The 13,169-nt window shown below is 33.7% G+C and overlaps 1 long non-coding RNA gene across 1 annotated transcript in view; it reads left to right on the top strand.

The window, feature by feature from the left end:
- Positions 1-1,396, top strand: part of LOC129458034 (uncharacterized) — a 56,080-nt gene extending 54,684 nt beyond the window's left edge. Inside the window, exon 3 of the long non-coding RNA XR_008649511.1 lies at positions 1,178-1,396. This is a non-coding gene — a long non-coding RNA (uncharacterized lncRNA). The remainder of the gene's footprint in view (positions 1-1,177) is intronic.
- Positions 1,397-13,169: the final 11,773 nt, after the last annotated feature.

Genomic DNA, 13,169 nt, shown 5'->3' with positions numbered 1-13,169 from the left:
ATTCAGCTAATTTTTCCATGTGGTTTAAATTTATCAACTTTCCTCCTTTTCTTCATAAAGTATCCCTAATGTTTCATTATTCTTTGTGCAATAAAATATCACATATCTTATCTCATATAAAGTAGAGGAAGAAATACCTTTCTCCCTTTCTCTATTTTTAACTAGGTCAGGTCGTTCTGTACTGTGTAGTAGGCAGAGTTCTAATACACCATCCTCTGAAATCCCAAGATTCCTGGTCCCTGGTGTACACACATTTTCTCTCAGTTATTCAATCAAACACTAATCTAGGTATCTCTGTGATGGGGTTTTGCTGATATAATTAAAAGTCTTAGGTTTTAATCAATTGACATTAAGATTATCCTTGTGGGCCTGACCTCATCACATAACTACTTTAAAATCAGAGAGGTTCCTCCAGATAGTTGCAAAAGAGCATTTCAGAGATTTAAAGCACCATTGCTTGCTTAAAGATGGAGGAGGACACATGGCCAGAAGTGCAGTGGCCTCTTGGAACTTGGACCAGGCCCTGGCTAACAACCGACGAGGAAATGAGGACATCACCCGGAAAGAATTGAGTTCAGCCAAGAACAGGAATGGGCTTGGAGGCTGTCTGTGCCCTAGACTCTGAAGATAAGAAGTCAGCCCAGCTGAAATCTTGATTTCAGCTTTGTGATACTCTGAGCAAGGAGCACCACCACATTATTGCAGACTTCTGACCTATAGAAAGGTGCACTAATAAATGGGCAATGATTTTTTTACTTGCTACATCTGTGAGAATTTGTTACACAGCAAAAGAAAACTAATACTGCAAAATTCAATTCTCTACTTGATTCTGAAACTCTATCAACTAGCCCTTGTTTTGTGTGTGCATGTTTAAATTCTATCCTATCCTACCCTACCCTACCCTACCCTACCCTACCCTACCCCACCCCACCCCACCCCACCCCACCCCACCCCATCCCATCCCATCCCATCCCATCCCATCCCATCCCATCCCATCCTATCCTATTATTCTGCCTCCTAATTTTAATACCAATCTTCTTGCAAAAATAAGCTACAGCTACTATCTATATTTTCTCCTTAATTCTGAAGAATACAGAGCCAATGTCCTGTGGAGCATGAATGATGTTTTAATTGACAAATCCTGTTATCTTTGTTCACCCTTTCTATTTCTCCACAGTGTTGATTACTGACAGGCTTCTCTAGTCATCTTATCCTACATGATTCTCCCTCTATTTCTATCAACATGGAATTTTGTACTCAGCAAAATAAAAATCTTTCAAAACTGAGCACCAAAACAAAACAAAAGACATTTTTATATTAAAAAACCGAGAGACTTTGTTGGTAGCAAATTAAAACTACAATAAATGGTTAAATGAAGGAATATGGTATCAATTGGAAATGTGGATTTCCACAAAGGAATTGAGGACATTTGATATTATAAAAATGTAGGTAAGTATAAAAGAAGTTTATTTTTCTTAGTTTTGAAAACATTAAGTAATAATTGACTTTTTAAATCAAAACTAGTAACAATGTATTGAGGAGTTTACAATATGGAGAAAAGGAGTAGCAAAAGACTGTTGTAAGATTCCTAGAATGTATGTGAAGTAGAGTATTATTATTTGATTGTAGACTGTGATAAGTTAAAGACGTAGAGAGTAAATCTTAGAGCAATTACAAAAAAAATGATGTAAAACAAATAGTGGAGACAAAATTGAATAATAAAAAACTATTAAATTATTTCAAATTGTTCTCTTGAAGAGACCAAAAAAAAGAGAGAGAGAGATGGGACAAATGGAAACCAACCAGGAAGATAAGAGATTTAAACTCAAACATTTTAATAATTACATTAGATGCATTTACATTAAGTTGAAAGACAGATATTGTCATAGTGGATTAAAAAATATAGGCCTGGCGCAGTGGTTCACACCTGTAATCCCAGCACTTTGGGAGGCCGAGGTGGGCAGATCACAGGATTGAGACCATCCTGGTCAACAAGGTGAAATCCCATCTCTACTAAAAATACAAAAATTAGCTGGGCGTGGTGGCACGTGCCTGTAATCCCAGCTACTCCGGAGGCTGAGGCAGGAGAATTGCTTGAACCTGGGAGGCGGAGGTTGCAGTGAGCTATCATGCCACTGAACTCCAGCCTGGCGACAGAGCTAAACTCCATCTCAAAAATATATATATAATTCATATATATCATATATTTATTTATTTATTATATATTATATATATTTATATATTATATATTATATATATTTATATATTATATATTATATATTTATATATTATATATTTATATATTATATATTTATATATTATATATTTATATATAATATATTTATATATCATATATATTATATATTTATATATCATATATATTATATATTTATATATCATATATTATATATTATATATTTATATATCATATATTATATATTATATATTTATATATCATATATTATATATTATATATTTATATATCATATATTATATATTATATATTTATATATCATATATTATATATTTATATATTATATATCATATATTATATATTTATATATTATATATCATATATTATATATTTATATATTATATATCATATATTATATATTTATATATTATATATTATATATATATTATATATCATATATTATATATTTATATATTATATATTATATATATTTATATATTGTATATTATATATATTTATATATTATATATATATACACATATCTCCTGTTAGAATTCATTTTAATATAAATATATAGAAAGGTTAAATGGATCGAAAAAGCTATGCAATGCTAATACCAAATACAAGAAAGATGGAATTCCTATTTTAATATCCAACAAAGTAGATTTCAGAGCCAAACATACTACCAATGGCAATCAGGCATATTACATACTGATAAAAACATCAATCCATCAAACAGATATAACTACCCTAAATGTGTATGTAACTGTTAACTTAAAGACATAAAATAAAAACTGAAAGGAGAAATAGACAAATCCACAATTATTGTTGTAGGGCACACTCTTTTCTGAATAATTGATATAAGATGGGGGGAAAGGCAGTAAAGTTAAAGATATATACCACCATTACCAACTGGACATAAATGACATTTGTTGAACACTCTACCTAATAACAGCAGAACACACATTCTTTGAGGTACATGTTGATCAAACACCAATATAGACCATATTCTGAACCATAAAGCAAACATCAATAAATTTAAAAGATTTGAAATTATACAAAGTATGTTCTTTGGGTATCGTATTTGGAAATTAAACAACAAATTTATAAGTAACTTATTCGTCAAAAAAATCACAAGGGGAATCAGAAAATGTTTTGAACTGAATAAATATGAAAATACAACCTATCACAATTCTTAGGACAAAGCTAAATTGGGGAAATGTGTAGTAGTAAATGCTGAACAATTACTAGAATAACAAAAACAAAAAAAGTGCTGTCGGGAACACAGAACAACTACAGTTTGCAAAGCTTTTAACAGTTTCTTATAAATTAAAACTTTTACTTATCTAGATATTTCCAATCCTAAATATTTACCAAATAGAAATAAAAATATATGTCCAGTCAAAAATACTTAAGCAAATTTTCAGAGCAACATCTTTCATAATAATCCCAAACTGAAAAAAACACACAAATTTCACTCCTAGATATTTACCAAAACAATTCCACTCTTACATATTTACCAAAGAGAAATACAACTATGTGTCTAGACAAAGATCTGTAAGCAATTCTTCACAGCAACTGTACTCATAAAAACCCCAATTTTTGTCCATGGGTGTGTAAATAAATTTTGGCATATCCACACAAAGGAATACTAATCAGCAATGAGATATAAACCTATTAATACATGTTACAACACAGATGGGTCTCAAAAGCATTATGCTAAGAAAAAAAACATAAAAAACTTCATGCAGTGTGCTTTCATTTATATGATCTTCTGGAAAAATCTAATTGGTAGGAAACTCTACAAACAGAAAACAGATCAGTTGTCCATAGGGAGGGTAGAACAGGGTATTTATTGGATAATACAATGTTTGGGATAATAGAAATGTTCTGTATCTTGATTGTGGTAAACATTGGTCAAAGCTAATTGAACTGCATATTTTTTAAAAGATAAATTTTAATGCATATGAATTACACCTGAATAAACTTCACTTTTAAAATGTTCTAATATATTCAGAAAGTTTCTTTCTACTTTTGAGTCAATTTCTGTGACCCTATCAACATATTACTCTGCTCTGTCTAAACTTCTTACTAGTATTAGAAATACAGGATCTTTTCTTTTCAACTTTTATTATAGTTTCAGGAAATGAAAATGTTCAGAAAATTGTTTCTCCTAGATTTTCTCAAGAGGGGTAACAGTGCTGTTGAAAGTGTCATATGCCAGCATTATTACTATTATTGGACAAGGCATCATATAAAACCTATGCTTTTGTCTTTAGATTTCTACTTTCCAACATGATATTTTTGTGACATCAGACATCTATAGGGCTTACTGGCACCTCATTTTTCAATGTGATTTCAACATATGACCATCCCATTTCAACTTCCCAATTTGGAAGAATACCATTGCATTTTATTACAAAAAAAAAAAAAAAGAAAAGGAGAAATTCAAGAAGAGAATGGGTTTTTTATCAGGATATTATGAGTGCTGGTAATTAATTTCCTCAATGAAAAGGATGAGCCCTTAGGAATACAATGATAAAAGAATATTATTCATCTTCTTCCTGCAAGCTAACAAGCAAATCAGTATCATTAGTGTTTTTGAAAGATTAACTTCTCACCTAAAAACATGCTTAGGGATACTGAACATTTGGTATCACTAATTTTCTTGAGCACATGTAATAGCCTTTTTAAAATATTTGCTAATAAAATGAAGCTCACTCCTTCTCACTTAAATTTCAGCTTAAGCCACTCCCTCTTTTAAATATTACACAATTCATTCAATTTTATAGTTTTAAAATTATTTCTTATTCAATTTTCTATCACTCTTAGCTCACAACATATTCATTTAAATGTAAAAAATTAGTTCTAACTTTATTTACCTTTTAGGTAGTGATATTGAGTTGAACTAATTCTACATTTTTTAATATACCTAGTGATCTAGTGCTGCCTTTTGTTTATGGAATGTTGATCATCGTGATTTTTAAAATGATCGTTATCTGGATCAGATGGCCTAAAACTAAAAGTATCCCCATTTAACCTTTCTCATTTGCCAAACCAGCAGAACTCAAATACATTATCTTCATATAAACCAGATTTTCATTAGTGTTTACCTGTCAAATTTCCATCTATTTTTTGATACAAGACTCTTGCTCGTTTCAATTATTTGTATGCTCAGAGGCCTCATCACTCTGTCTTTAACACCAGTCACACATTTTCCCTATTACATTGTAGAAATCTGAAAATAACCAATGCATGTTGCTGAGTTCTCAGATCAATTGCCTCCCTGTTTTGAATATTCAGTTTATGGTTAAACTGCTGCATTTCAATATCACATGCAAATAACCATTTTATCAACATTTAAAAATTCTCAGTGACTGACTCACGTCTCTTTTCATCACTTTACTGCAAGAAAGGAGTTGAGCATATGCAACCTTCTTGCAGTAACCTCAGTCACTATATCATGAAGACTTAAACAGAACTGAAATCTGCAATACAGGAAATAGATGATTAATTAAAGATAATTTGTCATTAATTAAGCCATTCTTTACATAGTGGCAGAAAACATGGTATTTTCCTGCCTCTTCATAACATTCATTATTTTCTGTTCTCTAGAATTTTTAGCTTTGAACTCTCCTTCTGCAAGTACAGGTGTGTGGATGATAAACGTAGAGTGATTCTGAACTTACCAATACAACTAGTCTAGGCGTCATCTTACTCCTCAGAATTAGAACTACTTGAAATCTGAGAAACACGTACAGCCTCTGTGGCTGGTTCATTTTGATTGTGGCTGAATTTTTCCCTCCTACCCCTTCATCATCCTCACTCTAAGTGTGTGGTAGTCTCTGACGTCACTGAGATTTTGTCTTCTTCACACCAAATCAAGCCTTTGCACACTTTTCCATACTCTCAGATTGGTTTTAAAACAAGTATATGAAAAGGAAGTGAACCCAAGGCATCCAAAGTATTGGTGGTTTTCATTTCTTCCAACTACTATATTGTATTTCTTTTCCTTTTTTTTTTTCACGTAGTTACTTTGAGCTTGTACTTAGTGGACATTTTTTCTGGACATCTCCTGGAAAAAGTTATTTGTTCATTATCTTAACATGTACAGATTCTCAATTCATTGCACTTTTCAAAATGAAGCTATAAATTTGCTGTGAATTTTAAAACTTGTATGCATTTCACATTTCTTCCACAGTCGTTAAATTTTATAATCTGATTTTGAAATAAGCTCCAATTTTTGTTTATTATTTTGTACATAACATTGAAATAGATCATAACATTCCCTTCTAAATAGATTCAGAGAATAAGCCATTACCACTCTATTGTTAATCTTCAGAATTCTTTTTCTCGTATTTGATGACATACTTATGTAGAAAGCATGACGCAGCCCACAAAACATTTTAAATGGTTTCAGACTAGTTAGAAAATAAGATAATGGACAAATAAAAATAAAGAATCAGGAAGTAAGGGAGAATTTGTTAGTAGTAGTAAAATGAGTATTCAGACCAGAGAAAGAGTTTAGCTACCAAATTCTTATCACTCTTGTCATTTTACCAATCTTTCTGAAACCCTTGAAAATGACTTTGTTTCAGGATTTGAGTTTATTCTTTAAAAAGTCTATCCACATGAGTATGCAAGTCATGAGAAACAGCTTCACTATGACAGCTGCCAGATGACTAAAACTACCCTTTATAATCTACTGAGATTCACTGTCTACAATCTCAAAGGCAAAATGTGGACATAACTCATAACCCTTTTCACTAACCACATTTTAATAATAGAAACCTACAGCAATTAGTGGCACCAAATTAGTAGGAGGAATAACCAGAAAGGAGTCAGCAAGGCATACCTAACAATTTCAAATCCATTCCCAAGCTATTTTTAAAATGTTTACAAGTAATAAGACTCCCAGTTTCACCACACTTGACAAAACTCAAGACTAAATGTTTCAATTTCCATTTACAAATAAGTATTAAAAGATAATAATACGGCAATGTTGTTAAATGTGTAAGATTTCAGGTAAATCTTCAATAAAGTCACTGGAGAATTTAACTAGGAGATAACTACCACTTTTAGGATTCTTTCATTTTAAGGGATACCATATGTAGCATCTATGTCTTGGGCCTGAGGACTGGTGCTTTTCTGAGGATGACACCAATAGTTAAGTTTTCTGAAAAGTCCTTGTTTATGTGTTCTAGAAAGTCATACCTTGAATTTTCATGTTTTTCCTCAACATTCTGCCAACTATTTTCCAATTTTAAATTCAATCTCTTTGTAAACTTACATAGTCACTCTTTCCTTACCCTATGTCTTGGGAGTATCTTTGATTCATAATAATTCTAGTATCTCTTTTTTTTGACATTTGAAGCCAACTTTCCTCTTTCATTTCTGATACTCATAGCTTTTGTTTTATGTTTCTCATACGATATTTATCTATGTGTCTATTCCTTTGGGCAATTTGTTTAACCTTTCCGAGTTTTTTATTTGCTGAAAATCAGCTTAATAATTAGATTAAAGGTATGACAACAATTAAGAGGCTAAATGAAATAATGTACTGAAAAGCACTAAGCAGAAACTTGGATATGTATATTGCAAGCCAATCTATAGTTTCTGAGTTTATTCTTTTCTCATTTTCTTTTATTTTTTCTTAATTAGAATATTTTCTTTTGCTATGCATAATTTAAATTTATATTTTCAGTTATACAAAACAGAATCAAATCATTCCTGTTTTATATTTATCATATTTCTTTATATGTCTATGACCTCATTGTTTTACCTCCAACAACCAGGAATTCCAAGACACAAGCGTATTTAAAACAGGCTTGATCATCATAGCCAGGGCTGGTCAGTGGTCACAGCCTCAGCTCCAACTGCTTCAAAAGGACTTTGTTAGAGCTGAGTGTGGCTGACCTCCCCTCTTCCCAGGGGAAAGGAGAATGTAAGGAGGTGTTCAATGTATACGTGGCATCATGGTCAAAGGCATTTTCAGTTTCCACTGTTCATACCTGGCCTTGAGTCCTACAGAATTCTGATCATTGCCAATTCAGTCCCTCAAGATTATCTCCTCCTGTCTTAGCAAATAGAGTCCCAGCCTCACTGACTGTGGCTGCTTGAGGAGAAAACATGACCACGTCTTAGTTGCATAATAGATTAAAGGTTTTCATCAGCCATGCTGTGGCTGTGCAGTTCCCCTGGCTTTTTCTTTCACAAGAAACAAATCAATGTACTGTCTTCATTTGTTTAGTCCCAGAGTTTCCAAAGCTCTCTTTCAGGTAAGAAGAAGAGCTCAAGTGTTTTTTTTTTTTTTCCCCCTCTAAGAAGACATCATCTTATCCCATTAGTTCAAGAATATTTGGTTTCATAGATTGAATCTAAAAATATGGAAACTTACAAATATGAAACCTATTTATCCTGGTCAAATGATGGGATACCATTGAAATTGAAGTGGTATTGTGTAAAGTTTGTGCTGGATAGTTGTTTTATTTATTTTATTTTGCATGCAGCTTCTGAGAAGTTTGAACAGTAGCAGTTTGTGATGTGGCAGTCACTCTTTCCAACAATACTAAGAATTAGTCTTTGTCCACACACACTGACTGCAATGCAGTCTCTGTTCTAGCACACACTGATGCTGTTGCCTATTTTCAGCTGGGTTGATGACTACATTCCAGACTCATGAAAACTAAGCACTGCTGTTATGGTACAAACCCTGGGTTTTCCTCTTGGCTGACACTAAAAATAACCGACCAAATTTGTAATTTTCAAGATAATTTTGGCTTTGGTTTTGTAAATGGTGACATACATCTGGATTATGTCCTCTAACCTTGACATTGTTTCAAGTGTTATCTCTGAACACATCAGCTCTTAGTTTGTATTAAACAAATCCATATTAAATTATTTTAGTTTTGTATTTATGTGAAAAAATACAAGTGCAAATGTTTTGAAGATCATTTAGCATATATTTCCCCTAGTAATCATTTCATTTTTAAAATGTCCATATAAGTAGAATATATTAATTTACTATGGTATAAAAAAATTTTAATGAAGTATTTTACTTCCAGCTACTTTCCTTCCACTTCAGACATAGAAAAAGAAAATATAGTTGAAAAGCAACTTATGACATTTTTCAAAGCTGCCAAGTTGTCAAACTTTGATTCTTGTGAGTTGCTAAGAATAAGCACAAGAGGGTGAAAAGTCTACCTATACCACTCTTGGGGCTCTGTGACAACTAGGAAAAGTGATTTCCAGCCATTCCTCAGTCCCTGCCCCAGCAGGATGAAAGCATGTTGTTTTACAAGAAACATGCACCTTTTCTTGAGTAGTAGGGAGACAGCTGATGCAATTGGAAGCTTTGCCATCTGTCCCTGTGACCACAGACTTTACACAGAAATGCTCCTACCAGGTCATGTATTTAGGTTCTGTGGTCATGTATTTATACTATGTGATTAAAACTGCTGGGGAGAGAAAGGGAAGGCCAGACTGTGATGGTCTCTCCTTCAAGCCCTTACATAAAGTCTATTCCTGTTCCTGTTTGCCTGATGTTGATCCAGAACTTTTCAAGCTATCAATTTAGTGTAATAGATGCCTGTCATGACATTAACAAGGAAGGTCAAGCTACACACAAAATGAATTTCAAATTTTAACTTGGTAAGAGTTTTTCATGAAGGATAGAATGCTGTATTCTGACTTAAGAAAAGATTTATTATTTACAGAGTAATCTTCAGCAAGACTTGGAATTTCCTCCTTCAGTGACTTTTGTCTCTCAGTCAGCTAGTGAAAGCACACAAAATGATCTTTCAACATTTTATCCAACGTTTAAATATTTTTTATTGTGAGTATTTTGTAAAGGAATATAATGCTGTGAGTACATTTATCAGTGGTGTTTTTTTTTCAAGTCTTATGGTGATAAATCTGGGATGGGGATCATGACCCTCTGTTAGCAATGAACCTCATCACTAAGTCAGAGAGAGATTAGTTAGAAAACCTTAATGCTAAAATGAAGGGGAGAAGTAGGAACAAGAAAGAATGACAAAAAACGAAGACAATAAAATAATACGTGCCATATGGGTTGGTCTTCCTGGGGACATTTCACTGCATAGATTTACTTACCACAACTGATAGAATAAGTTTTCCCAGCATTGGCTCCCTAAAGAACAGTACGGCTAGTAAGGATTTGCTGCTTTTATAACTTGACAAAAGAAAAAGTTTTATTCTCCCCTTAAACGTGATGCATGTTTCTCAGATTAACTAGCAATATAAACTCATGGTAGAGTAAGAGTATCACTGAAACTCCTGAAAATCAGTCAAGCCACTCAGGAGCTATCGAGCAAGCATCTCTGCAGTGGGAATAGGCACATCAACCCTACTAACTGCACAGAGAAGAGCAAATGGATGGAAACGAACTGTGCCTCCCTTTGCATATTAGCTTATAAATAAAAGGCTGTCTACTGTTTATTATAAAATCAATGGAAAAATTAGAAGACTTAGGGCATACTCAGGCCTTTCTGACAAGCTCGAGTATGTTTTCTCAGCATTTCCTCCCAAACCATAGTAAGCAACACAGACACACACACACACACATACACATACACACACACACACACAAGTCAAATCCGACACACACACACAAATCCAATCCAGCCAGGAGGGTCTCAACTGTCATCTAGATAGTATCTCTGATTTGAAAGGAAATTTGAAGAAGGAAAGAAGAAAGAAAAAAAAGAGGAAGAAAAGAAGAAAGAGATGAGAGAGGAAGAATAGTAGAAGTGGGAAGAGAGGGAAAGAGTAGCAAGAAATAGAGGAAATTGAGACATTTTCTCTCTTGTGCTGACCACAACCATGGAGAAAAAGGCAATTAGACTATCTTATATCTTCATTGAATTGAAATCTCTTCTTCATTGAAAATGGTCAGTATGAAAGAGAATTCTATGCAGTTATATTTATTTATTTATTTATTATTTATTTATTTATTTTGAGATGCAGTCTCGCTCTGTCACCAGGCTGTAGTGCAGTGGCGTGATCTTGGTTGACTGCAACCTCTGCCTCCTGGGTTCAAGCGATTCCCTCCCTCAGGCTCCAGAGTAGCTGAGATTACAGGCATGTGCCACCACCCCTGGCTAATTTTTTTGTATTTTAGTAGAGACAGGGTTTCACCATGTTGGCCAGGATGGCCTTCATCTGACCTCGTGATCCACCCGCCTCGGCCTCCCAAAGTGCTTGGATTACAGGTGTGTGCCACCGTGCCCGGCCGTTATCTTTTATTTTGAAATTAAAATCAGTTGCCCAAGAAAGCATGATGATTGTTTTTGTCTAGAGACAACTGAAAAGGGTGATGTGCTGCCCTGTATGACTCTCAGAACTTGGGGCATGTTATCAGTGCCATGCTTATTCAAAACATCAGTGAATGGATTAGTCTGGTATTTGATGCCGTTTATATTCCAACCTCTCTTGGAGATTTCAGTCCAAATGGAAGAGTGTATAAGATTTTTGACTAAAATAGACCAAGGAAGTAGCACACATAGAACAAAATTCTAGGCACTCAACTTCAGAGACTCTGTGCATCCATCTTAAGGAATACTCTTCATACCAAGAAAGAATTGTGATCTTTTCTGGGCCTGGACTCCTTTTCCCTACTTCTTCCTCAGTTAACACCTTTTATGACAAAATAGAAGTGTCACTTTTTTAATATAATTTACCTGCTTCAAAGCAAAAGGTTTTGCTTCATCTGTGAGTCTCACAACACCATTAGAGGCATCATTATAACAGGACCTCTTGGCACAGAAATTATTTTATCCATTGTCTCTTCTCCAAGATCCTCTGGAGCAGGACCTATGCCTTATTTAACTTTTTGAAACATATTTGTTGTGGTTTGACACTCAATAATTTTAAAAATAATAATGAAGTAAAAAAAATTGTAGAAGGTTAGGAAATACAAAGGGGAATACATCAACAGATTTTTAGGAATTAGCAGAGAAAACGTTATTAAGATAGAGAAGAAGAGGAAGACATAAATTAGAAGAAATGGCGTGGGAGTATATTTGGGGAGAGAATGGTGGGAGTGTAGGTAAATGGAGTAGAAATAGGGAGGTTGACTGTGGGAAACACAGAAAGATTAGTGTATGAGAAGCTGAGAGACGAGGCTGGGAAAGCTGTAACTTGAAACTGTGGGAATTAAGTCAAGAGGAAAAAGTTGGTTGATTTGTGTGAAGAAGGAAAGAAGAATTAATGGAAAAACATTGCTGACTACACAAAAATGCTTGGTTTGAAATGGAGGAGTCAATAGCAGTGGACTGAGTACAACGCAGCAGGAAATGTGAGGCAAAACAAGTAACAGGATCTAAAACTGTCCAACACTTCTACCAGGGCTTTGCAAAGTGTTCGAAGGGATTCTTTTGTGGATTATCTCATTTGGTCCTCAGAAGCAAATATCATGAGGGCATAAAAATGATCAATAACCACCATTCATTCATTAAGACATTGCTCCTATTCTCAAGGAACTTATAACAGATCAAGGTGAGAACATATAAAGAATAGGGATGAAAAATGGCAAGCAGTGGGTGAATGATGATAAGTGTTTTATATGTTCACAACTGGGGCCTGTTACTGGCATCTAGAGTAAAGAGGCCAGTGATACTGTTAAACATCCTACAAAGTGTAGGACATCCCCTTACAACAAAGAATTCACCAGCCCAAACAAAATGTCAATAGTGCTACAGTTAAAATGCCCTTGGACAGTGCATATTGAAACCTATTATAAAAATAGGTGTATTTCTTATATAAGCATTAGGTATTAGCAGAAACTTCAGCTGGTACTCCACCTTGGTGATATTGAAGTAACCGTTGCTTTGTTTCAGTACCTAGAAATCAATACTTTTTTAAAAAAAGTCTTGTTCCAATAGGAAGTAATCATTGACTAATATAACAAAATCCAAAATGTGGACCACTCTACTGAACTATTGAACCAGCTTCTTAA

The sequence above is a fragment of the Symphalangus syndactylus genome, chromosome 19 (genome assembly GCF_028878055.3).
Source record: "Symphalangus syndactylus isolate Jambi chromosome 19, NHGRI_mSymSyn1-v2.1_pri, whole genome shotgun sequence".
Classification (NCBI taxonomy): Eukaryota; Metazoa; Chordata; class Mammalia; order Primates; family Hylobatidae; genus Symphalangus; species Symphalangus syndactylus.
This window is presented reverse-complemented; position numbering and strand designations above follow the sequence as displayed.